Here is a 23140-nt window from a genome sequence, read left to right as displayed (position 1 = left end):
CTGTGATATTTAGTGAAAGACTCCTCACACCCCCGCTTAGTCTTGAGCAGCTCCCCTGGGGTCCCCTTGAGAGTAACAGCCCCTGTGTACTTGAGGCTCAGGGAACGCCATCAGTGCTTCCCAGCCGAAGGGTCCAAACCTCATCTCCCCAACAACCTCTGCTGCCACTGGTATTGTGTAAAGTAAGTTTCCCGGAGCGGGTTGATACTCCCAGAGACCCAGCGCTGGCATCTGCCTCATCCAGGCAGCATAGGCCCAGGCCTGTCCAGCTTCCTCCCAGGGGCAGCAGAGGAAGGAGAAATGCAGAAGGATGATTATCCACATATCCCATGGCCTGATGGGAGCTGCACCCCACCCCCTCCTTAGGGAACTATCTGAGTTTCAGCAGTTGTGCAGAACGCCACAACAGCGACAACTTTCCCATGTACCCACTGCTCCGCTGTTCAGATCACTTTCACAGGATTTCAAAGTTCACCTCGACCCTGTGAGAGAAGAACAAGTATTGTCAGCCACATTGTGCAGGTAAGGAAACTGAGGCTCAGAGAGGCACTTCCCCTTGTCTCCCACATGGTCAGCGGCAGAGCTAGGGCTGGGACCTCCAAGCCCTGTTTGCAGGCCAGAATTTCGACTCTAAAAAATCAGCAGTCTCCAAACCCAGATAATTTAACATGGACTGTGGTTCTTCCACCTCACAGTAGCCCTAGATCAAGCCCAGATGCTGCCATCTTGTAGCTAGGGGATCTTGGGCAAGTCACTGCCTGACTCTGAGCTTCAGATATCTGTAGACTGGGGAAAATGACTCTCCCAAAGATCAAGATAAAAAGGAGAAACAGGTATGAGTGCTTTGTAAACAATTCACATGACACAGATGTCCCTCAAGCCTCCTGACCGCCCCCCACCCAGCCCACTCCAGTCCCTCTCCCCAGGTGAGGGCAAGATGCCCAGCCTCCTCTTTTCTTCCTTGTTCTCCCCATCTCCCAGGCCCAGCTCTAATCCACCTCTCGCAGGCAGAAGTAGTGCTGCTATGAACATAGGGGTACATGTATCTTTTTGGATTATAGTTTTGCCTGGATATATGCCCAGGAGTGGGATTGCTGGATCATATGGTAATTCTATTTTTAGTTTTCTGAGGAACCTCCATACTGTTCTCCATAGTGGCTGCACCAACTTACATTCCCACCAAGAGTGCAGGAGAGTTCCCTTTACTCCACACCCTCTCCAGCATTTGTTATTTGCAGACTTTTTAATGACATCAGAGGTTTTTATTGTCATTCCTCATTATAGTCATTTTGCCCAACGACTTCAGAGGGCAGGGCTGATGGCACACTTCGGGGGCCTTAGGATGCTCGGGCCGCTGCTTCAGACTCGCCTGGGAAGTAGCTCACATGGAGGCTCCTGGGCTCTATCTCAGACCTATTGGATCAGAGTCTCCAGGGAAAGGGGGAATCTTGGAGGCTGCGTTTTCACAAAGCTCTGTGGGTGGCTTCAATGTCTCCTGCAGTTTGAGGACCACTGTGTCACAGGCTCAGAATGTACAGTGTCTGTGCATCCTCAGGGTGGGCCTGTTCAGCTACACCAACGATCCCTGCCCTGGGGGCCTCACCACCTAGGAGGAGCCCAGGATGTTTTGTGGGCCCATAGGAGGGGCTTCTGCCCAGGACAAAGGCCAGGGAAGGGTTCCTGGAGGAACTGACATCTTAGCTGAGTCTTGAAGGAGGTGCTGGTGGGACCCGGGTCAAGAAGAGGGGCAGGGTGACCCAGGCAGAGGACATAGCTGGTGCAGGCGACAGTGGGTACAGGAGAGACAGACAGTGGGGCCAGTGACAGGCATGATCAGGCTACCAAGTCCTGGCCAGAGCACAGGGAGAACTACCCCTCCCCCTCCTGCTGCTCCAGAGTCCATCCAGGCAGGAGGGTGACCCCTGGCCTGGCCCGGCCACTGAAAGCTGTGTGACCCCAGGCAAGTCCTCTCTGGGCCTAGGTCTCCTCCAAGATTCTAACCTTTGGGTTCTGAGCCTCAGATTCAATCAGGAAAAGCTTGCCCCCCCCCGCCACAATCCCATATTCCTGGGGAAGTGCTGCCACCCAGTGGCCATTGGGAGAAAAACCTCCTGGGGCACCGGAGTGCCCCCCAACCATTCCTGTCACTATTACTGCCCCGCCTATCTCAGGGCTGGCTGGGGAGTCTTTGGAGTCTGTGGGCAATGGGTGCTGAGCTGTGCCTGACGTGCCCACCCCTCAGTGTTGCCATGGCCCCAGAACAAGGCCTGACTCCTTACTGACTCACCCCTGGCCTCATGGGCCCTTGTAAAGGTCAAGGAACCAGGGGTGGGTGGGTGGAATTCAGTTCAATTCATCATCAGCATAGAGATTTAGAGCATGGGTTGTTTTTTAATTTTATTTATTTATTTATTTTATTTATTTATTTTTGGTTGCATTGGGTCTTCCTTGCTGCATGCGTGCTTTCTCTAGTTGCGGCAAGCGGGGGCTACTCTTCGTTGCGGAGCACGGGCTCTAGGCACGCGGGCTTCTGTAGTTGTGGCTCGTGGGCTCTAGAGCACAGGCTCAGTAGTTGTGGCAGACGGGCTTCGCTGCTCCACGGCATGTGGGAACTTTCCGGACCAGGGCTTGAACCTTTGTGCCCTGCATTGGCAGGCGGATTCTTAACCACTGCGCCACCAGGGAAGCCCAGAGCATGGGGTTTTTAAAGCAAACAGATAATAGCAGTAATACTAGAAGCTAACACGTATTGGCCATTTCCACATCAGGGGGCAAGAAAAGCAAGGTCCTGCCCTGCCAGACGTCACATGAGTGGGAGTGGCAGGCATTGACCCAGGTAACATTCCCCACTTCAGAGCACTGGGCAAGACCCCAAAATAAAAGGGGAGCCCAATGGGAAAGGGTGTAACTGGACTCGTGGGAGCTGGTGGATGGGCTGGACAGAGCACTGGCTCCATGGCAGCTGTGTGACCCCGGAAATGTCCCTTGACCTCTCTGAGCCTTAGTCTCCATGGGTAAAATGGGTATCATAAGAGCCTGAGTGCTGATTTTAAATTTAAGTCAGACCATGACACCCCCTGCCCAAACCCCACTAATGTCTTTCCATCACAGGCAGAATAAAGTTCAGGTCCTTAGCTAGAGATCTGGGCCTGGCTGCTTCTCCCTGTTCATTCTGTTCAGGGCCTCTGGCGGCTTGCTGTTCGTGGAACATGCTGGAATGTTTCCACCTGAGGGCCTTTACTGTTGTAGCTTCCTCTGCCTGGAACATTCTTCCCCCGGGTATGCTACTCCCTCACTTCATCCTCATCTCTACTTCCGCGTTACCTTGTCTCTTTCTCCAGGAAGCCCTCGATGAGCACCAGCTAAAGCACAGCCCTTGGCTAGTCTCTTTCAGAACATCCATCTCCCACCTGACATGGAGCACAGTTTGGGTTATGCATTTGTTTGCTTGTTAACTGGCTTCTTGTCTTTCTCTCCAAATTGCAAGTTCCCTGAGGGCAGGAACCTGGCCTGTTTCAGTCACACCTCTATTGCCAACACTCAGCATGGCGCCTGGCAAGTAGTACATTCAATGCATACCTGATGAATGAATGAATGAATGAAAAACTGTGTCACTAGGATCCCAGAGACCAGGCAGTGGTCAGAGGTAGTGGAGGTCTCCAATTTCAGAATCAGAACCCCAGACCCTATCAGCCTGGCACTGAGGTGCCGCAGGAGACTAGCAGAGGAGGGATAGAACAGTCAGATCTGTGCGTTGGCTGGAGTGCACAGGCCACTAGCGGCAGCTTGAGGGAGCCAGAGACGCCTGTCGTTGGAGGCGGGGGCATCGCCTCCCCCTCCCGGAGTCTGAAGTGAGGTGGGGAATCAGACTGCAGGGGTGGCCTGACTGGGAAGCTGGGCTGGGGAGGCAGAAGGGAGCCCTGGTCTGGTGGGGGCCTGATCCCCTTAGGGACAAGGAAACCTCTCCCACAAGGGCAGCAGTGGGTGGAAAGGGGGTTAGATTGCATCCTTCCAGAGGCCCGTTCCCAGCTTTGAGGGAGCCATGGCCCTCACTCCATGGGCAGCTCTCACCTTTCTTCTCGACCTGCCGCCTCCAATCGGCTGCCTCTGGCCAGAGGTGGGATGTGGGCTCCCATGGGGCCCCGAGTTCCCCCAGCCACCCCCAAAGCAGCTCTATTCCTAGTTCTGCTTGGCATGTAATGGGCTGACCCCTGACCTTCCCCTCTCGCCCCCGCCTAGTGCTCTGCCCCCCGGGTTAGGTCAGTGATGAAAGCCAGTGGGAGCCCGGGGGGCAGAGGGAGGCGGACAGTGCCTGATTGTTCCCCGCCCCTGGCAGCGCAGCCATGCTGGCTGCTGAGGGACTGACTTTTGCTCTCTCACTCTTTCTCTCCCCCTCTCTCCCCCTCTCTGTCTCTCCCTCTCTCTGTCATTCTCTCTCTTTCTCTTTCTCCAGGTCAGGGATTCTCAGTCTCAAGTGGGAAGTTAATACCTATGAAGTTCCAGGAACACCCCCCAGAGATTATATGAATCATCAGGTTCAGCACGGGGGCCCGTGATTCAGACACGGGGCTGGGAGGTCTGGTAGGACCCCACTTTGGAAAGAGACTGGGACCAGAGCCAGAAGACCTTGGGCATCCCTGGCCCTCTTTGAGTTCCACCAAGTGTGAAATGGCATCTTGGGATGCTAAGAGCAAAGCCAGCCCCACAGGAAGGTGTGGGGATGGCATGTGACACAGCTGTGACTCTGTCTTCTCCTTCTTTCCCCTCTGACCTGCCCCCCACCCCGCCCTCAGGATCCATACGTGTCAGGTCTGTGTCAGGCTCTCTGTTCTGTCCCATTGGTCTAGCTGTCCATCTTTCTCCAATAAATACCACACTGGCCAAATTACTAGAGCTTTATAATAAGCCTGGCTAGCTGGCAAGTGCCCCTACCTCATTCTTCAGGAGTAGCTCAGCTATTCTTTTTTTTTTTTTTTTTTTTTGCGGTACGCGTGGCCTCTCCTGTTGCGGATCACAGGCTCCGGACGCGCAGGCTCAGCGGCCATGGCTCACGGGCCCAGCCGCTCCGCGACATGTGGGATTTTCCCGAACCGGGGTGCGAACCCATGTCCCCTGCATCGGCAGGCGGACTCTCAACCACTGCGCCACTAGGGAAGCCCCTCTCAGCTATTCTTAGTGCTCTGCCCTTTCTTACTGCTTTTAGAATCAGCTTGACAAGCACTACCAAAACCCCGTTGGGGTTTGATCAGGACTGAACTGAATCTAGACATTAATTTGGGAAGAGCTGACATCCTTAATATATTGAATCTCCTTATGCAAGTTAGTGGCTGTCTCTCTGCATTTATTTTAGTTTCTTTATTTTATTTCTTATTAAGGAAAATTTCAAATGCACAAGATTAGACCAAAAAAAGGATAACGAAGCTCTTTTTACCCAGCACCAAGCTTTACCAATTAAACCTCTCAGCCACTGTATCTTCAGCCATAATCCTGCCCACTCCCATCCCAGCATTCATTTTTTTTCCAGCCAATCTTTGAGGTCTTCATTAATGTCTGCCAGTAATTTTTTTGTCTCACTTTTTGTTTTCAAAGAATTATAGATTGACAGGAAGTTGCAAAAATAGTACAGTTTCCCCCAATGGTGACATCTTACATAACCATGGCACTCTACCCAAACCAGGAAATTGACATTGGTACCATCCACAGACCTTGTTCAGATTTCACTAGTTTTCCATGCATTCCTCTGTGTGTGTGAGTGTGTGTGTGTGTGTGTGTGTAGGTCCATATGCAATTTCATCAACTGCGTGAATTCATATAATCACCACCAAAATCAAGACACAGAACTCTGTCCCACAAGACCCCTCGTGCTACTCATTTATAGCAACACCCATCCCCCCCTTCCCCTCCCCAACTCCTCCAGTCACTAATCTGTGCTCCATCTCTACAGTGTTGTTTTGAGAACGTCACCCCACAGCATGCAACCTTTCGAGATAGTTCCTTTCACTCAGCGTAATTCCCTTGAGCTCCGTCCAGATCCTCACATGTATTGATTGTTAATTCTTTTTTATTGCCAAGTAGTATTCTGTGGTCTGGAGGTACCAGTTTGTTTAATCATTCACTCACTGAAAGGCATTTAGTTTGCTTCCAGTTTTTAACTATTACCGATAAAGCTGCCGTGTACAATCATGTACATATGTCATCGTGGATATGAGCTTCTGTTTCTCTATAATAAAAGCCCAGAAGTGGGTCATATGGTTAGAAGATATTTTCTTTTTTAAGAAACTACCAAACTATTTTCCAGCGTGGCTATACGTCAGTAATATTTCACGCTTTTCTCTGTAAATATTTTCTTATATTTAATTTCTGTTATTATCGTAAGTGGAGGACTTTTAAAAATTATATTTTGTTTGCTCTGTTGTTTATAAATGCAATTACTTTTTATTGATATGATTTACACACTAGAAAATTCACCAAGTGTACAATTCAGTTTATATTCACAAGGTTGTACAACCGCCACCTCTATCTAATTGCAGAATATTTTCATCACCCCCAAAAAGAAACACATCCGTTAGCGGCCACTCCCCATCTCCCCCCTCCCCTGCCCCTGGCAACTATTAAGCTACTTTCCGTTGCTTGGACGTGCCTGTTCTAGGTGTTTCATAGCAATGGAATCGTAACATGTGGCCTCTGTGTCTGGCTTCTTTTGCTTAGCGTCGTGTTTTCAGGGTTCATCCATCCACAGGTTGTAGCTGCAAGTTTTAAAAAATTAATGTATTTATTTTGGCTGTGCCAGGTCTTAGTTGTGGCACGTGGGATCTTTGCTGCGACATGTTTAGTTGTGGCGTGTGGGATCTAGTTCCCCGACCTGGGTTTGAACTCGGCCCCCTGCATTGGGAGCGCGGAGTCTTACCCACTGGACCGCCAGGGAAGTCCCTGCAGTTGGTTTTTGCTATTGATTTGATGTAGGAAGATCCTATCTCTAGCTCTGTGACATTTCCTTCATAGTTCTAATAATTTGCCCGTAGATTATTTCGGATTCTCTATGTAGTCAATCTTATCACCTGCAAATAATGCCAGTTTTACTTTTTCTTTTCCAGTCCTTATACTTTGTTGTTATTGTTTTTTTTTTTCATGTCTTACTGCCCCAGATAGAGCCTCAGGTACAATGTTGAATAGGTGCATGGATGAGGGCAGACTTGTCCCTGATTTAAGGAATGTATCTGTTGGCCCTTTAAGAACTATGTTTGTGCTGGTTTCTGTAGGTAATCTTTATCAGTTGAAGGAATTCCTTTCGATCCCAAGTTTGCTAAAACATTTTTATCAGAAGTAGATGTTGAGATTTATTGCCGGTGCCTAGATGATCATGTGAGTTTTCTCCCTTAATTTATTAACGTGATGAATGGCATTATAGACTTTCGAATGTAAAGCCACGGTTCCCTTTCTAGGATAAACAAAATTCCGTTATGAGGTATATATACCTTTTATTCATTGCAGATTTTTTTCGCTAATATCTTGCTTAGGGTTCTCGCATTGAATTTCACAGCGGGACTTGTCTGTAACAGCCCTTTGAATGTTCTGTGTAAATGGAAAGGCGCCATCCGAGTCTAAAGTGTGAACTCAGAAACTCAGAACGCAGAAACTCTCCATCCCTATCGCTGTCTCTCTCAGGGTCCCTCTCTGTCCCTCCTCATATACACTGCTTTGGCTCGAGGGTACTCCCGTGGGTGGCAGAGGGAGGAGGAACCACCTGACCCCCAAGGTGGCTGCAGAAGGTGGAGCTGGAAACCTGGGACCTTGAGCTTTGGGAGGGACACAGAGCTGCGACTCCCCAAATCAGCCAAGGGACCACAGCTCCTGGGCCCCTCATTGAAGAGGGAGGCTTAACAGAAATCCTCCCCTCCCTTCTCTGTGGGGAGGGGGAAAGCCCTCCAGAGGAAGTGGCTAAAAAGGGGCAGGGGGCAGGGGTTAATGGCCGCATTGTGCTGCAGGCTGACGGATGGCCGGCTTGTCAGTGGCAGTGGCCCAGCCTTAGCAGCCCCAGGGAGATCCCCTCCCCCTCCCAGCCATCCTCCGAGGGAGGGGGCCCTGCTGGCCTTTGATAAGTGCTGGGGGCCGCCCTCCCTGATGCGGGGACACAGGGCCAGCCTCTTTGGTGGAGTCTGGTCTGCTGAGGCCCAGAATGCAGCCCTCCACCCCAACCCATCCCTACCATTAAGCAGGGCAGGTGGCCACAGGGGACGTCCATCCTGACCGAGGGCCCCTTGCCTCACTGGATCTCGGGCACCACCAACAGCCCTGCCTTCTTAAGGATGACTGGGTCTCAGAAGGGACCTGGTGAAGCCCAACTCCCCCACATTTGGGGCAGGGAAACGGGGCTATGACTTGTCAAGCCTCCTGCAGGAGCAGAGGGAGAGCCAGTCCTATGACTTCCTGCTCAAATGTGCCCAGACTGGGGCCAGGCCGATGCTGAGATGAATCAGACACAGTCCTCCCTCAAGGGGCTAGAGGCTGGTGGGGAGCGGAGCCAGCACGTGAACAGAAAAGTATAACCAAGTGCAGTAGAAGCAGCAACCACAGTGCACTGTGAGTGCCGGGAAAGTGCCACTAGCCCAGCCAGGAGGGCAGGAGGGCTTCCGGGAGTTAGACCAGAGAGGGTGGCGGCAGTAGGGAAAGGCATTCCAGGCAGAAGGAACAGTATAAGCAAAGGCTCAGAGTAAAACCGGTGAGGTGTCTGTGAGCCACAGCAGTTCAGTGCTGAGTAAGTAGGTCCGCAGGGCCTGGTTTTCCAGGTCCCCATGTGCCACGTCAAATGGTTCGACTTGGCAGTTTGGGGAAGAGCCATGTTCTAATCCGGCCTCCATGTGATCATCCATCCTTTAGTCACTCAGCTCACTGAGCAGCAGTGTGACCTTGGACAGGTCACTTCCTCAGGAACAGCCTCCCACAAGCATACCCTGACCTGGGCTGCCTGGTCCACCTGAGGTTCTCTAACATCCTAATGTCACTGGGCTGGGGTGGGGCAGCATGTGCATAAGCTGTTCTTAGTTACAGAATATTGAGAAACGGCATGGGGGACAGAAGCTTGAAAGAGATGATTTCTGGGTGGAAAACATCTGCTTCCACAGCGGCATCGCTGAGCACACCAGCCCTGGCTGGCCTAACAGGGACCTCCTGTTATTGGGAAAAACCAACCTGCTCTCTGTTACTTGTAGTCAAATGCATTCCTAAACTGATTCAAGCTCCTTACCTCAAGCTGAAAAATACAGAGTATTAAATACAGTCCAAGATCTTTCACATCCACATAAAAAGATTTTCTAGAGAAATAAGACTCTTTCTTAAATACAGGATACACTCTTTGCCTTTACTTCAAATAACTTTCAAACTTGAAAGTGTTTATTGTAGAAATTTGGAAATACAATAAAAGACAAAGTACTAAAAATTTAAAAATCACTCTAAATCCCACCACCCAGAAATAAATAAGGTGAGCGTTTTTGTGTTTTCTGTTTTTTCCTTATATGTTGTGAAATGAAGTCGAGCTCACAGCAGTTAGTTTTTCCTTTTCTCTTTCTATTGATGTAATATATATGCAAATACCATTTTGTATCCTGGTTTTATACCAAAAGCGTTTCCTATGTTATTACAATTTTTCATAAGCATCATTTTTAGTGGCTGCATCACATTCTGTCATAGGAAGGTGCTGTGATTCATTTCGCCAAGCCCCAAGCCCCCAGTGCTGAACACTGAGGCAGTGGCCAGGTTTTCACTATTCTGTGAGTTGCAGTAGGCATCTGTGGGCATAAGTCTTTATTTATACCTAGCCTGCTTTAACAAAATGTCCTACAAATGCAGCCTCCACTTGTATCAAGGCATTCAGCAGTGACAGCCAGGACAGCATCCATGGGTCCTGTGACCAGCCGCCTGGCAGTGCCCACAGGTGGCCTGTTGTTATACAGTGGCTCGGGGTCCTCCCTTAGAGTGCGCTACAAATGTTGTTAAAGCCAAGTCAGCAACTGTGGTTTGCGTTTGTTTTACGATAAGAATAATTAAATATAATACAGACCCTCTCGGCAAATGTTTTGAGTTTTAGCAACTATTTCCCTCTTTCTGGACCCTCCCTCCCTCCCTCCATGCACGTTTCTAATGATCTTCTTCTGCTCTGATCTAGGAAATCGAAGCACCACAACTGCATCAAAAAGTAGAGGGGCTTCTCTGGTGGTGCAGTGGTTGAGAGTCCGCCTGCCGATGCAGGGGACGCGGGTTCGTGCCCCGGTCCGGGAAGATCCCACATGCCGCGGAGCGGCTGTGCCCGTGAGCCATGGCCGCTGAACCTGCGCGTCCGGAGCCTGTGCCCGCAACGGGAGAGGCCACAACAGTGAGTGGCCCGCGTAACACAAAAAATAAAAATAGAAATAAAGGAGAAGAAATGGGCTCTGAGTGGGGCCGTGCGGGGCTCCCCAGGGAGAAGTGCCTGATGGGGGTGTAGGGACTCCAGCAAGACCCTCTGAGCCTCAGCCTCCTGAGAGAATCACGCATGCTCCGCCCCCCTCTCGGGATCCTGGCCCCATGGAGGTCCTGAGCGCAGGCCCAACCCAGTCTCCCTGCCAGCCTCCTGCATCACGGAGACAAGTCCTGAGGCATGGGGCGGGGGTGCAGGGGGCTAAATGAACCCTGAACAAAAGGGGCACGGCGGCTGTGGCCACAGAAGGCCTGGGGAGCTGCCCAGAGCTGCCTCATCTCCTGCTCTTCACACGCCCAGGGGGCCCCTCGAGCCTCTCCGCGCAGCCCCATCCTTGGCTGGGACCATGGGTCGGTCGCAGCCATTCTCAGTCGGGAGGCCTGGATGTGCTCCTGGCAGTGACCAGCATCAGTGCCGGGAGGAAGGGGGACCGCCATACCCCAGCCTTCCCTTCACACCCTCCCATCCTCCTGGACCCCCAGCAGATTCCAGGGCCCTCTTGTGGGAGAAGCTGAGGTGCGAAACTTCTGGGTGAGCTGTTGACTGGGGGTCTCGCTCTTTCAGGAAGAGCAACTGAGGCATTTTCCTACCCTCATTCCTCCCCAGCCTCCACCCAAAGTCAGGGGCGGCAAGCCTCCAAAGCTTCCTGGTTGGGGGTTTACTGCTTCCTGAGGTGGAGAGATCTCCATCCAGGTCCCAAAGGATGACGCACTCCTCTTGCGATCTCCACTGCCAGAAGGGCCCGTCCACCCACAGGGCCGGGTCCCCAACCAGTGTGGACCAGGTCACCAGGGAACCTGGACTGACAAACTCCAAGGAACGTCCAGGTCTCACACCCTGGACCAGTCGGGAGCAGCTCATGCTGCAGACAGCATCCTCCCCCAGCTTCTCACCCAAACCACCCTCCTTCCCGCTCCCGAGGCTCCCCTGCCCCTCAAGCCCTGCTTCCCTCTACTGGCTGGGCGCCTCTCTCTCTCCCCTGGCTTTATTGACATGTAATTCACGCATCTGAAGTACACAGTTCAATGTTTTTTAGTATATTTATAGAGTTGTACAGCCATCACCACAATCATTTTAGGACATTTTCATCACCCCCCAAAATAAACCCTGTACCCTTTAGACATCATCCCTTAACTCCCCAGCCCTAGGGAACCACCACTCTACTCTCTGTCTCTACAGATGTACCTATTCTGACATTCCAAACGGAATGTCTCTTGCCTGAGTTTCCCCATCTATAAAATGGGGATGGTAATGGTGTTCCCTCGCAGGGTTTGTTGGGAGAATTGAAATAATACCAGGGCTTAGGATCATGTCTGGCCCAGAGTCAACGCTGTGTAACGTCTGCTGTCGACATCACCTCCAGGGCTGGGGCTCCTCCACCCACCCACATGCCTTCCACTTGCCCTATGAGCTCATTTCGCCCTCATCCAGACCACCCCGCCTAGACTCCAGACCTCCCGGGCATCCCCACCCAGACACCCTAACAGCCCCTCAGACTCAGCGTGTCCTTCCTCCCCAAGCCTGCCTATCCCGCTGTGTCCCTCACTCAGGAAATGGAATGACCTTCCACCTGGTCATCCAGGCCAGAAGCTAGGGGCATCCTTGATACCTCCCTCTCCAAGGCCTGCCCCCACCATCTGATCCATCAGTCTGACTCTGTCCCCCCACCTCTCCCTGCCCTGGTGGCTGCCCTGACCTGTCTCCATCACCAGCTTAGTGGTCACAAGCTGGGCTCTGGTGTCCAGTGCAGTTCTGTCCACCACTCACTGGCCTCAGGGCCTCGGGCCAGTCACCTCACCTGTCTGATCCTCAGTTTCCTGGACGATAAAATTGGGATGACCTATAAAATACTGCCTTCTCCATTCACTTGTCTTGAAGATTATATGAATAAAATATGTAAAGAACTTAAGCCCTTTTTTTTTTTTTTTGTGGCCACACCACACAGCATGTAGGATCTTAGTTCATCGACCAGGGATCGAACCCCCGCCCCCTGCAATGGAAGCACAGAATCTTAACCACTGGACCACTAAGGGAGTCCCAGAACTTAAGCCCTTAATAAACATTATTGTTGTTGTTAATATTATTCTCTCACCTGGGTGACTCCACCGCTCCTGACCCGGGTCCCTGCCTCTGTCTTGCCCACAGCACATGCTGCTCGGATCGTGGCGGGCTGACCACGTGCAGGACACCGAGGGAGGCCTTGCCCGTGCTACTTCCTTTCACCTCCCAAGAGGCAGGTGTTGTTACCCTCGTTTTACAAGCAAGGAAACTGAGGGCCCAAGGTCCCAGTGCTGGAGTCAACCACAGCCTCAGGGTACACTGTTGGCATTCATGTATTGATTGAAAACATTTATCGAGCCCCTACTGTGTGCCCGTTACTGAGCTGGGTGCTGGGAAAACAGTCATAAACCAGACTGGCATAGATCCAGCCCGTAAGATCTTTCTAGAACACAAATCCGACCCCTTTAAAATCCTTCAGTGACCACCCCACTGCCCTCAGGATCCAGTGCAGTCTTCAGGAGCCCTTCTTCCCTGCCCTCTGTATCCCACACGGCTCTTTCCCTCTGCCCAGCTCTCCCACCTTCCCTGCTCCCGCTCTGCTCCAGCACACGGGCCTAGTGGGGCCTCCCCACACCAACACATACCGCTCGCCGTCTTCCCAGCCTCACCCCCGACACCAGCTCCGTCCCCACCTTCTCTCCCAATTTCTTTGCCTGGTGAACTTTCACTCATCTTTTGAGGCTCCATGCACAGTCACCTCCTCCAGGAAGCCCTCCTTCCCCCACCTCCCAGCCTGGTGATGAGCTCCCAGGCTGCCTGTCTTGCAACATGCTGGCTCTTTACTGATATGTCACTCCTCCTGGACTGTGGCTCCTTGAGGGCAGGACTAGGGGCTTCCTTCTCCCTCTGGCCCCCTTGCCCCCCCATCCCATCCATCACCATGTCAACAGATTTTACCTCTTCTTGCCATGGACCGAAGGCCCCAGCCCAGCACTGAGGTTACAGGTGACTGCACGCTGCCAGCACCGTGCGGGTGCTCCACGAGCGGTCACTTCGCTGGTTCACGTCACTGTAAATTCGGGGACAGCATGAGATGGAGGAATTGGTGACTATTTGGAGCATCTGAGCACAACCTCCTCAGGCCTCTGGCTTCTGCGATTCCAGACAAGGGAACCAGGGTTGCTGGGATCTGCCTAAGTCCCCTCCCCAAGGCCCCAGACCTCTCAAGGGGTGGGTGGGCATTAGCGCTGGAGAGAGATGCCCAGGGCAGGAGTCACCTGGGTGAGCCCCAAGTCCTGGCTGGGCAGCCTCTCTGTGCCTCAGTTTCCTCATCTGAAAAACGCGTCGTCAGCCCATCCTCACCTGCCTTGCAGGGCTGTCAGGAGGGGAAAGGGAGGGGACAGTAGACAGAGACCATCTTCTCTGAGAGCAGGTACTTCAATACCGACTGGCTTCCTGACACTCCCATCTTGGACACATTCTGTTTCATTTTCAAAAAAATTCCAGAAAACTTGGTTTTAGGTTTTCGCTGGAGGCTCAGCCCCATCCCGGTGTTTCCCGTGGGACGGGGTGCATCCTGAGGGCTCTTTCTCAGGGAGGTTTTGGGGGGGAGGGGCACACGGCTGGGTCCAGCTGCAGCACCTGGTTAGGACACTCCCCCTCCGAGCCTCAGCCTCCACCTTGGGGGATAGATGGGTCGTCACTCCCACCCCAAGGCTGCTGTGCCGTTGGAGTGGGATGGTGGATGGGAGGGGCAGCTTGTCTCGAGGCAGGGAAGAGGCCTGGGGTGGGGGGCGGAGGGTCCCCTCCCTGGGACAGGAGGTGCACCACAAGAACTCACATGGTGCCCCAGGCACCCTGTACCCTGCCCCCCGTGGCCTCCCAGAAGCCACCTGGCCGCCCGCACCGCGGTCGCCTCAGCCACCAGGCCCTGCGCCCGCTCGCGGGGTGCCAGGGGACGGAGGGCGCCACGGCCAGGCCACGGTCACTCCTGGCGGCCCGGGGGTGTCGTGCAGGGCGGGAGGCGCGGGCAGGAGGGAGTCGGAGCGGGTGGGTGTGTGGGGGGCCGGGGAAGAGCCAGAGAGAGGGGCAGGGAGGGGAACAAAAGGTCCCTTTGTGGAGCGGCCGGGAGAAGAGGCGCACATTACCCAATGCCCAGAAGCCATGTTGGTAACAAGAGAACCATTCTCTGCCTCGCTTGGAAAACAACTTGGAGAGAGAGAGACAGGGAGAGAGTTAACCCCATGGGCGCGGGGCGCAGGAGCCCGAGGCCACTTCGGGAGGCAGGAGGGAGCGAGGGCCCACTGGGGGGCCTTTCCGGCCCTGAGCCCGCAATTTCCTGTCTCCCAGGCCTGGTCTGCGGTCGGAGGGCCCAGAGCCCCAAGATGGCCGCTTGGCCGGGGCCCAGCTACCTTTAGACGGGGGACTGGAGCCGTGGCTTCCGCTGCCTGGGCCTGGCCAGACGTGTGACCCCTGCCTGCTTCCAGCCTCAGGGCCGGCCCACCCCACCCCGAGGGCACCCCTCCACTCCGAGTCCTGGCAGCACGGCCGCAGGTCCTAGGGCTGGTCCCGGCTCCAGGGCTGCCCAGCCTCCACCAGCCTCCCTCTGCTGCCAGGCGGTGTATTTCCTCCTGAGGAAGTCCCTTCCATCTTTGCAGAGTTTTGCTGTAAGTTTTTTCCAAACTTTAATTAAATCTTTCAGCCCCACCAGCTTTCTCCCCTTCCCATCTCGACCCACGAGCCCGGGTTCTCAGGCCTCTAGAGACCGCATCTGTTATGAGGCACAGGATACCGGAAGAAGCCACTGTGCTCTGGGCTCGTCACGTGTACCTCGCGGCCAGCCTGGCTGAGGTGAGCAGTGGTCCCTTCTGCTGATGCCCGTCGTTCTAAAAGCACCTGACACTGGGCCACGTGTGGGAGGCACCCCATGAATAAGCAGGAGAAAGAGATCCTTCCTTCCTTCCTTCCTCCACAAATACACATGGAGCCCTGTGCCCAGCGCTGACCCGGCTCTGGGGCTCAGCAGTGGACCAAACAGACCACCCTGCCCTCAGGGGGCAGATGAGGAACAGGTAAACAGGCTAATGGCAGGTGGCTACAAGCTCGATGATGACAAAGCAGGGCAAAGGGAGACAGTGACAGGAGGGGTTACATTAGAAATGGTGGTCAGGGAAGGCCCCTGCAAGGGTGTGCTATTCGACAAAGATCTGAATGGAGAGAGGAGGAACATCTGGGCAGAGAATACTCCAGTCAGTTGGTACAGCGCTTGCAAAGGCCCTGAGAGGGACTGTGCTGTGAGTCTCAGAAGAGCTAGGAGACCAGAGTGGCTGGAGTGAGCCGGGGGTCAGATCACCGGGAAGGCTGGAGGGGCCCAGGTGTGAAGGGCCCACGGGAGCTTGGAGCAGGGCTCGAGTCGTCTGAGTTCCATTTCAACAAGGACTCTCTGGCTGCCGTGTGCGAGATAGACGGCAGAGGTCAAGGGCGAGAGCTGGAGACCCAGCAGGACTTTTGCCACAGCCCCTAACCCTGCGTGCTCCCCTCTCGCACTCCTCCTCCCCGGCTTCCCACCCTCCCATCACAGGTGCAACCGTTCTCTGAGTAAGTGTTGGCCCAGCACTTTCTAGGTGCTAAGAATGGGTCACATGGTCCTTGGGCCAGGCAGGGCCCTAAAGAGAGCAAGGCTTCCCCCACCTCCGGGGTGGGGGGCGGCTCACAGATGGTGGGGTCCCAGGTGTCCGAAGGGGACCCACTGGAGCGCGATCCTTGCCTGTGGACCCCTGGTCGAAGAACGAAGCCTCTTCTTCGGGCAGTTTTTCGAGCTTCACAAAGGGCTCTCGGGAGCCCCCCCCCCCCAGCCCCACTGTGTTGTGACATCAGCAAACAGCCCAGAAAAGCAGGGGCTCAGCACCCTGCCTTCCACCTCAGGCAGGTCCCTGGCCTCCCAGAGCCCCAGATTCCTCATCTGTAACACCACATGCGCCTCGCAGGTCTGGTGGGTACAGATCAATCCTCAGGGGGTGGAAATAGGCTGTAAGAGGTGAGAGATGGCAGATGGTCACCAGCCGAAGGGGCAGTGCCTCCCGACCCCTAGTGCTAGGCCCTTCCCTGCACCTCTGTGTGTTCCCATGCACCTGTGGCCCCAGCTCAGCCCTGTCCAGTGCCTGGAGCTGTGAGGTGGGGTGGGGCAGTTGCTACAGAAAGTAGTGACAGTATGAGGGGGCTTCAGACAACAGAGGGGCCAGTGGGTAGGAGAGGGAGGCTGTGAGGCCCAGAGGGACAAAACAGGACAGATTTGGGGGTTCCAACTGAACAGAGAGCACCCCAGCCATGGTAGGCACCGTGGGCCAGGCGAGAGAGAGACCCCTGTGATCCTGTCTGCCCCCCCTGACTTGCTGTAGGCAGCCCGGGCCTCTCAAGCCTCTGCATCCTCATTTGCCCAGTGGACCTCATCCTTTCTGGCCCCAGAGGGTGGTGGTGAGGATCAGATGAGGTGAGAGCTGTGCGCGCGCTGGGGTGGGTGTAAAGCCGGCAGGGAGGCACTGCTGATGGTGGTTAATGGTCACGGGGTCCTGCTGGGCTCCAGGCCTGTGCACCACTTACAAGATGGTCAACACGGTGGATTTGTGCAACAGGCAGGGCTGCAGAGGAGTGAGAGAAAACAGGAGCAGGAGAGAGAGGGAGTGGGGGAGGGAGAGGGGCATGGCCATGGCAGGGGGCCCAGAGGCTTCCTGGAGGAAGCAAGTTGTAGTTGTAGTATCATGAGGGATGGGTAGGGTTTGCATAGGCCAGGAGGCACCAGAGGGCTTGTGGAAGGACCAGCATAATAAAGGCACGGAGCAGGGAACCAGCTGGGAGAGCAGGAAAGGTGAGGGCTGCGCCCTGGCTGGCAACGTGGGGTGGGGAGGCTGGGGTGGGATCCTGGGTAGCCCCAGCCCCTCCTAGGCCAGAGCTCCGAGTCTCACCTCCACCCCTTCCAGCCTTGGGCTTAAAGCTCCCGGTTTCCATGTCCAGCCTCTGCTCAAGCCCTGCCCTCCCTGTGGAGCCCCCACCCCCCTTGTCTCTGGCTGATTCTGACCCACTGTTCAGAGCTGTATGGCACAACTCCCTAGCCAGGTTGAGAATCCCGCCTGTGGGAGTAGTTCATTCCGTCCCAATGGGAAGGAACTATTATTGTACCCATTTTACAGAGGAGGAAACTGAGGCTCGGGGAGCTGTCATCATCATTGTTGAGGGGTGCACAGCTGGTGTCAGAGCTGGGATTCTAACGCTGGGAGAAGCCTGGCTCCTTTGAACTCTTGCGTTACCTGCCCCACCCCGCCCTGTGCCAAGCACCTCTGTCTCCTTAGATCCAGCACGGAAGCACAGAGAAGGGCTGCAATTCAACTGTTACCACTCAGCCAGGAGGTGGCGGAGCGGATCCTGAAGCCAGGAGCAGCTGACCCCACCCCTCGCCACCAGTCTGAGAAGGTGCAAATAGGCCCAGGACGCAGCGGGGAGTGAAAGGGGAGAGGCCAGGCCTGAGGCCAGGGACGGGAGCGAGGGCAGCCCCGGAAGGCAGGGAAGATAACCAGTGGGGACGTGAGCCCAGGGTGGCCCGGCTGGGGCAGTTGGGGACCGATGGCCCGTGGCAAGGCAGCTGGAGGAGGGGGAGCTGGCCATGGAGCTGAGAGGGGCAGCTGGAGAGGTCGGAGGGGAACTGGGAGAACTGGGGTCCTGGGTGCCTGGCTATGGGGTTCTGCTGCAAGCGGGGTCAGGTGGCTGTCGCAGGCACTCACAGTCTAAGGTTTGGGCCCAGTGGAAAGAGCACTGGAGACGCTGCGGGTCACGCGGGAAGTCACCAAGCGCGGGCCCAGTGCCCTGGCCCACGTCACACCCTCGCCAGGACGGAAGCCTCGAGGCGCTTCCACGCGGTACTGTCGTCAGTCAGGGGAGTCACGTGGGGGGCGGGCAGCAGGGCCGTGGTGCCTTCCGGTGGCCTCCCCGCCTCCACCCCGCCCCTGGGGATCCTGCCACCGCTCTTGGAAAACAACTGAGGAAATCAAGTGGAAACACAAATCCGCCACCCAGTCCCTCCCGCTTCTTCGGGCCAGACCCCTGCCCCCAGCGCACCCCAGAAGGGGGCTCCGTGGCAGAGGCTGAGCCAGACCAGCATGGTTTGCCCTGGCGAGACCCAGTGGGCACGATCCTCGGTCCGGGGCTCCCAGCAGCTGGACCTATCGGCCCATCTAGTCCCACAGAGGCTGCCCCTCCCCAGGAGGACCTGGGGCACCAGGCTTGAGCCCCCTCCCTTCCCAGTGACCTCTAGACTCTGGGATCCAGGACCAGGGAGCTTCCAGGCCTGACTCTGCCCAAGACCAGCTGGTCACCCTGGGCAAGCTCCTACCCCTCTGTGGGCCTCAGCTTCCTCATCTGTAAAATGCAAGCAACAAGCCCTGTCCAGTCCCACCTCACGGGAAAGAAAGACAAGGGCCTAGGGAAGGACAGCATTGTGTAAACTGTCAAGTGTCAGGCCCACAGACTGTCACTTTGATTTTTTTTACAGAGGAGTTGCCTCCGTGGCTGGGGGAGTCAGCTCCGCTCAGGGGACATGAATTCCAGATGGCGATAAGGGGTCCCTGCCGTTGCTCACCCCTGAGCAGCGGGGAGCCCGTCCCTGGCCCACCCGGTCCCTCTCAGCACTGGCCATGCCAAGTGCCTTCCAGCCCCTCTACGCACGCCATGGACAGGCTGCCTGCCCCACCGGAAGCATTGTTGCTCAGCCGAACTACGCCCCGTCCTCCAAGACCCAGCTGAACGGCCCCTCCTCTGCGAAGCCCACGTCTTAACCATCCTGGAGCCCCTGCACACGCTCAGCACTACGCGTAACGAAGAGCAGAGTCAACAGGTGTGACTGAACCAACGTGTGCGTGGACATGCGTGTGCGCACCAGGAGGGCTGTCTCGGGAGGTGACCCACTCGGGACATGACGGGGAAGGGTCGGCGTTTACTATGTGCACCCCCAGACTCCACCCGGGGCTCCCTCTACCCCCAAGACCGAGACCCCAGCCTCCCCCGGGCCCTCGCTGACAGTCAGGGCAGCTCATCCCATGCCGGCTCACAGGGGTGCGTTCCTAGGAGGAGCGCACTTGTGGCATTTCCAGAGCTCTGCTGGGTGTGATGGAAGGTGAGGGGACACTGGCCCGTTAGAAAGCGGACGAAATCATCCAGACTTCAGACGGAGGGGACTCGACTACCAGGGAGGGACAACGGATGTGAGCAGCGTTTTGAAGGAAAAGCTGTCGTGGCTGCTGATTAGCTGCGGGGGGATGAAGGGGGCGGATGAGTCGAAAATGACTCTGAAGTTTCACACCGGGGTCGCTGGAGAACAGTGGAGCCATTGATGGGGCGGGGAAGCGGGGTGGGGGCTGGTGTGGGGGCAGGGTGGTGACTTGGGTTTGGGACATAGACTCACAGCATTTGGGGCTGGACGCAACCTCAGAGATCATCCAGGTCACAGGTGAGGAAACGGAGGCTCCGGGAGGAGCAGCCGCTTGGCCGGGACACTGCATGGGTCGATGTCACGGCCGAGGCCGGGGACCTGGCCAGGATTAGTCCCGGAGGCAAATCAGACCCAGTCCCCACCTTCAGGGGTTCGGTGTCCCCTGGAAGAGACAGACATGGCCATAATTGCAACTTGATCGAAGGGGTATCCACGAGGCAACGTGGGGATGCAGAGGGCATGGGGGCAGGGGGAGTAACAAGGAATAATAATATCACGGTTATCAGAAGTGGGGCCCCTGTGCCAGGTGCATCTCATGTAACCCTTGCAACCATCCTACAAGCTACTAGCCTCGTTGTCCCCATTTTACAGGTGAGGTTGAGAAAACTAAGCAGATGGTCCAGGGCCTCACAGGTCTGATGATGCCCAGACTCGTGCTCTTAAGCTCTGCTTCTTGGTAGAGGTGTTCTGGAGCTGAGGCCTGATGGGTGAGTGGTTTTCCAAGTGACAGAAAGGGACGGGGCGGCATCAGGCAGAGGCACCAACATGTATCAAGGCCCAGGAGCCCACCCTTCCATTGTCAGGGTTTGAGGTGTTGTTCTGTAAGCCCAGCTTCATACCTCTCGCCCAGGGCCTCCTACCCTGCTCCCCACCCCCCTTCCCAAGCCCCTCACTTCACAGGACCTCACCTGTGCCAACCCCTACTGGTGATCTGGTGGATTTGTCAGGCAAATGAGCTGGGGGTAGAGGGGTTGGGGGTGGGCCTGTCCCCTATCCCCAGGGAACCGTTGCCCCTGCTCCCATGGCCTCCACAGCCCAATCCTGCCCCATCCCCTCTTCCCCACTGCGCCATCTTCTCATCCCAGGAGTGATTCTGCAAAAGCGAGTCAGCACAGAGGAGGGAGGGGTTGGCCTGAGTCACCCAGCATGTGAGCAGCTGAGCTAAGGCTCAGACCCACAGGGCCTGGGGTGTCAGACTGTGGCGGAGCCCCCGAGCTTGGACAAACCACGGCGTGGTCCCTTTCTGTACTTCTCCATCCTTGGGCTCCTTATGGTCACCTTGGGAGTGAACCAGAGAGAAGGAGGGCTGAGCACTGGAACTGCAGCTTAGAACTCAGGGTGCAGTAGTGTGCTGGTGTCAGCCCCTACCAGCTCGTGAGAGCCAATTGCTAAATCTTCTGGAATTTTCCAAGCCTGTTGATGTCACCTTGGAAGCTTGAAGTCAGCCCCGGTGGGAGTTTTTACAGTGTGAACACTGGCAATTCATCCCTCTATGGCCACCCCCTCCCTGACCGAGCTGGTTGTTAAGCACTTACCAGCACACCACCGTCCAGGAGTCCCACCTCCTGGCTTCCCTGGAGGCTTCTGGGTCCTCTCAGCCCAGTCTTGGGCTCTTGGGGGAGTTGCTCTTGTGCTAAATCTCGTGGGATCTCCTTCCTGCCACAGGGCAGTCCAGTGCCAGCATCAGCCGATCTTTCATGTTGCATCTTGGACGGCTCCCTTCCTGCCCCTGTGCTCCAGCTACAGAGAAACAGATGATCCTCGCTGAAGAGGCATTTGCTTATGTTGTTCCCTTCTTTTAGAATGCCCTTCCCTCATCTCTGCCTCTTGAAGTCCTCCTTACTCTGTCAGAGCCTGGGGCTCTGGGAAACGCTGAATCCATTCCCCTGCCTCAGGACAGAAACACACCAATCCCCTCCTGCCACCCCCAGCCTGCTTGTGGTCTCTAGCGGAATGGGGTGTTAATGGAGGACAGACTGGTTGCTGCCCTCAGGGGTGGCAAAAGCAAGAAGCAACTTAAACCACCCAGGTTACCTAGAAACGAATCCCTTCATTCCCTGTTCAGCCTTTTGAACTCCTCTTCATCCTTCAAAGCCCAACTCAGATGTTACCTCTGCCAAGAGGTCTTGCCCAGATCATAGTCTTCCATCACCCCCTCACCCCTCTGCCTTGTACATTCTTTGATGGTCACGCTCATGGCTCTGGGCAGTGCTTATCTGTCTGTGTGTCCAGTGTTCCACTGAACCACGGCCAACTGAGGCATGACAGGCCCTTATTTAAGGCTGAGCTCTCAGCCTGGTGCCCCACAGTCTTAGGAACTGCTTGTTGAATTGGGTCTGTCGCTGTCTCGGGCAAGTCCCTCTTCTCCCTGGGCCTCAGTTTCCCCCCTGTATGAACTAGACTTGAACGAGGTAATCTCCAAGGACCCACCTCTCACGTTCTAAGGGTCTGTGAGTATATCCCCCTCCTGCCCCCCATCAGCCTCTCACCTTCTAGTTTCCTTCCCTAGTTCCCCAGTGGGTGACACCCCTTCCTCTGCTGCCTTCGCCTCTCCCCGCAAACACCCTGCAGCCGACACATGGCTCGGGCTCAGGCCCCTGGACTCCATCCTCCTGGGTGCTCTTTTCCTGCGGACCAGGGGTTTCTCTGAAAGGGCAGGGGCCTTGCGCACCCACCCCGGGCCCTGCCCACAGGCCAGGCATGCAGTCAGCATCCAGGAGCGCCAGTCAGCGGGCCGTGATGGAGCTGCCAGGACTTGCGAGGCCTGTGGCTAGTTTCAGCGCCCCTGTTCAGACAGGCCCGGAGCTGCATGCCCCTCATAGCCGGGCTTCCCCTGGAGCCCCCGGGGGTCCACAGCCACATCCCGCTCTCTGCCTGTTTTGCTCCGACCTTCATAGGGTGCGTGCATCCGGGAGTGCATGTGTTGGCGGGGTGGGGTACATGCCAGCCCCTTCCTCCCCAGCCCGCACAGAGCACTCAGGTGGCTGTGGAGCCAGTGTCCCTCTCACTCTCTGCCCGCTCCTCACCTCCCGAGAGCGCGCGTGCGCACACACACTCAGAGAGTCCTGAAGCGACAGAGCGGTCAACCTGCGCCGGCGTTTGGAGCACAGAGTGGTGTCACTTGTGCCATTGGGCATGTTGAGCAAGAGAGGACCAGATGGGATTGTTAGAAGGGACTCTGAATCCCTTGTTGGTTCTGAAATCCAAGGACCAAAGGCTATCCCTGCCCCTAAGGCAGCCAAGCCTCCCCCCCTGGCCCTGCCTCTTTGTCTAAGTCACCAAGCCCCTCACGGCTCTCGTGGGGCGACACCCTGCAGCTCAACGCAGCGTCTCACAGTCTCTCACAGGCACACGGGGCAGAGTCAGGGCCCAGGGATGAAGCGAACAGAGCAAACCACAGGACGTGGGAAGGAGAACGCAGTGTGGGC

The 23140-nt window shown here is 55.6% G+C and overlaps 2 long non-coding RNA genes across 2 annotated transcripts; one reads left to right on the top strand and one right to left on the bottom strand.

Annotated features, from left to right (window-relative positions):
• Positions 1-377: 377 nt before the first annotated feature.
• LOC125960559 (uncharacterized) lies at positions 378-10411 on the top strand. Its single transcript, XR_007470347.1, has 2 exons — positions 378-522; positions 10163-10411. It is a non-coding gene; the product is annotated as an uncharacterized LOC125960559 (long non-coding RNA).
• Positions 9358-19883, bottom strand: LOC125960558 (uncharacterized). Its single transcript, XR_007470346.1, has 2 exons — positions 14379-19883; positions 9358-14346 (listed from the first exon to the last, which is right to left on the bottom strand). It is a non-coding gene; the product is annotated as an uncharacterized LOC125960558 (long non-coding RNA).
• Positions 19884-23140: the final 3257 nt, after the last annotated feature.

The sequence above is a fragment of the Orcinus orca genome, chromosome 11 (genome assembly GCF_937001465.1).
Source record: "Orcinus orca chromosome 11, mOrcOrc1.1, whole genome shotgun sequence".
NCBI classification, from domain to species: domain Eukaryota; kingdom Metazoa; phylum Chordata; class Mammalia; order Artiodactyla; family Delphinidae; genus Orcinus; species Orcinus orca.
The sequence above is the reverse complement of the archived record's forward strand: the minus strand, read 5'-3'. Positions and strand labels throughout refer to the sequence as shown.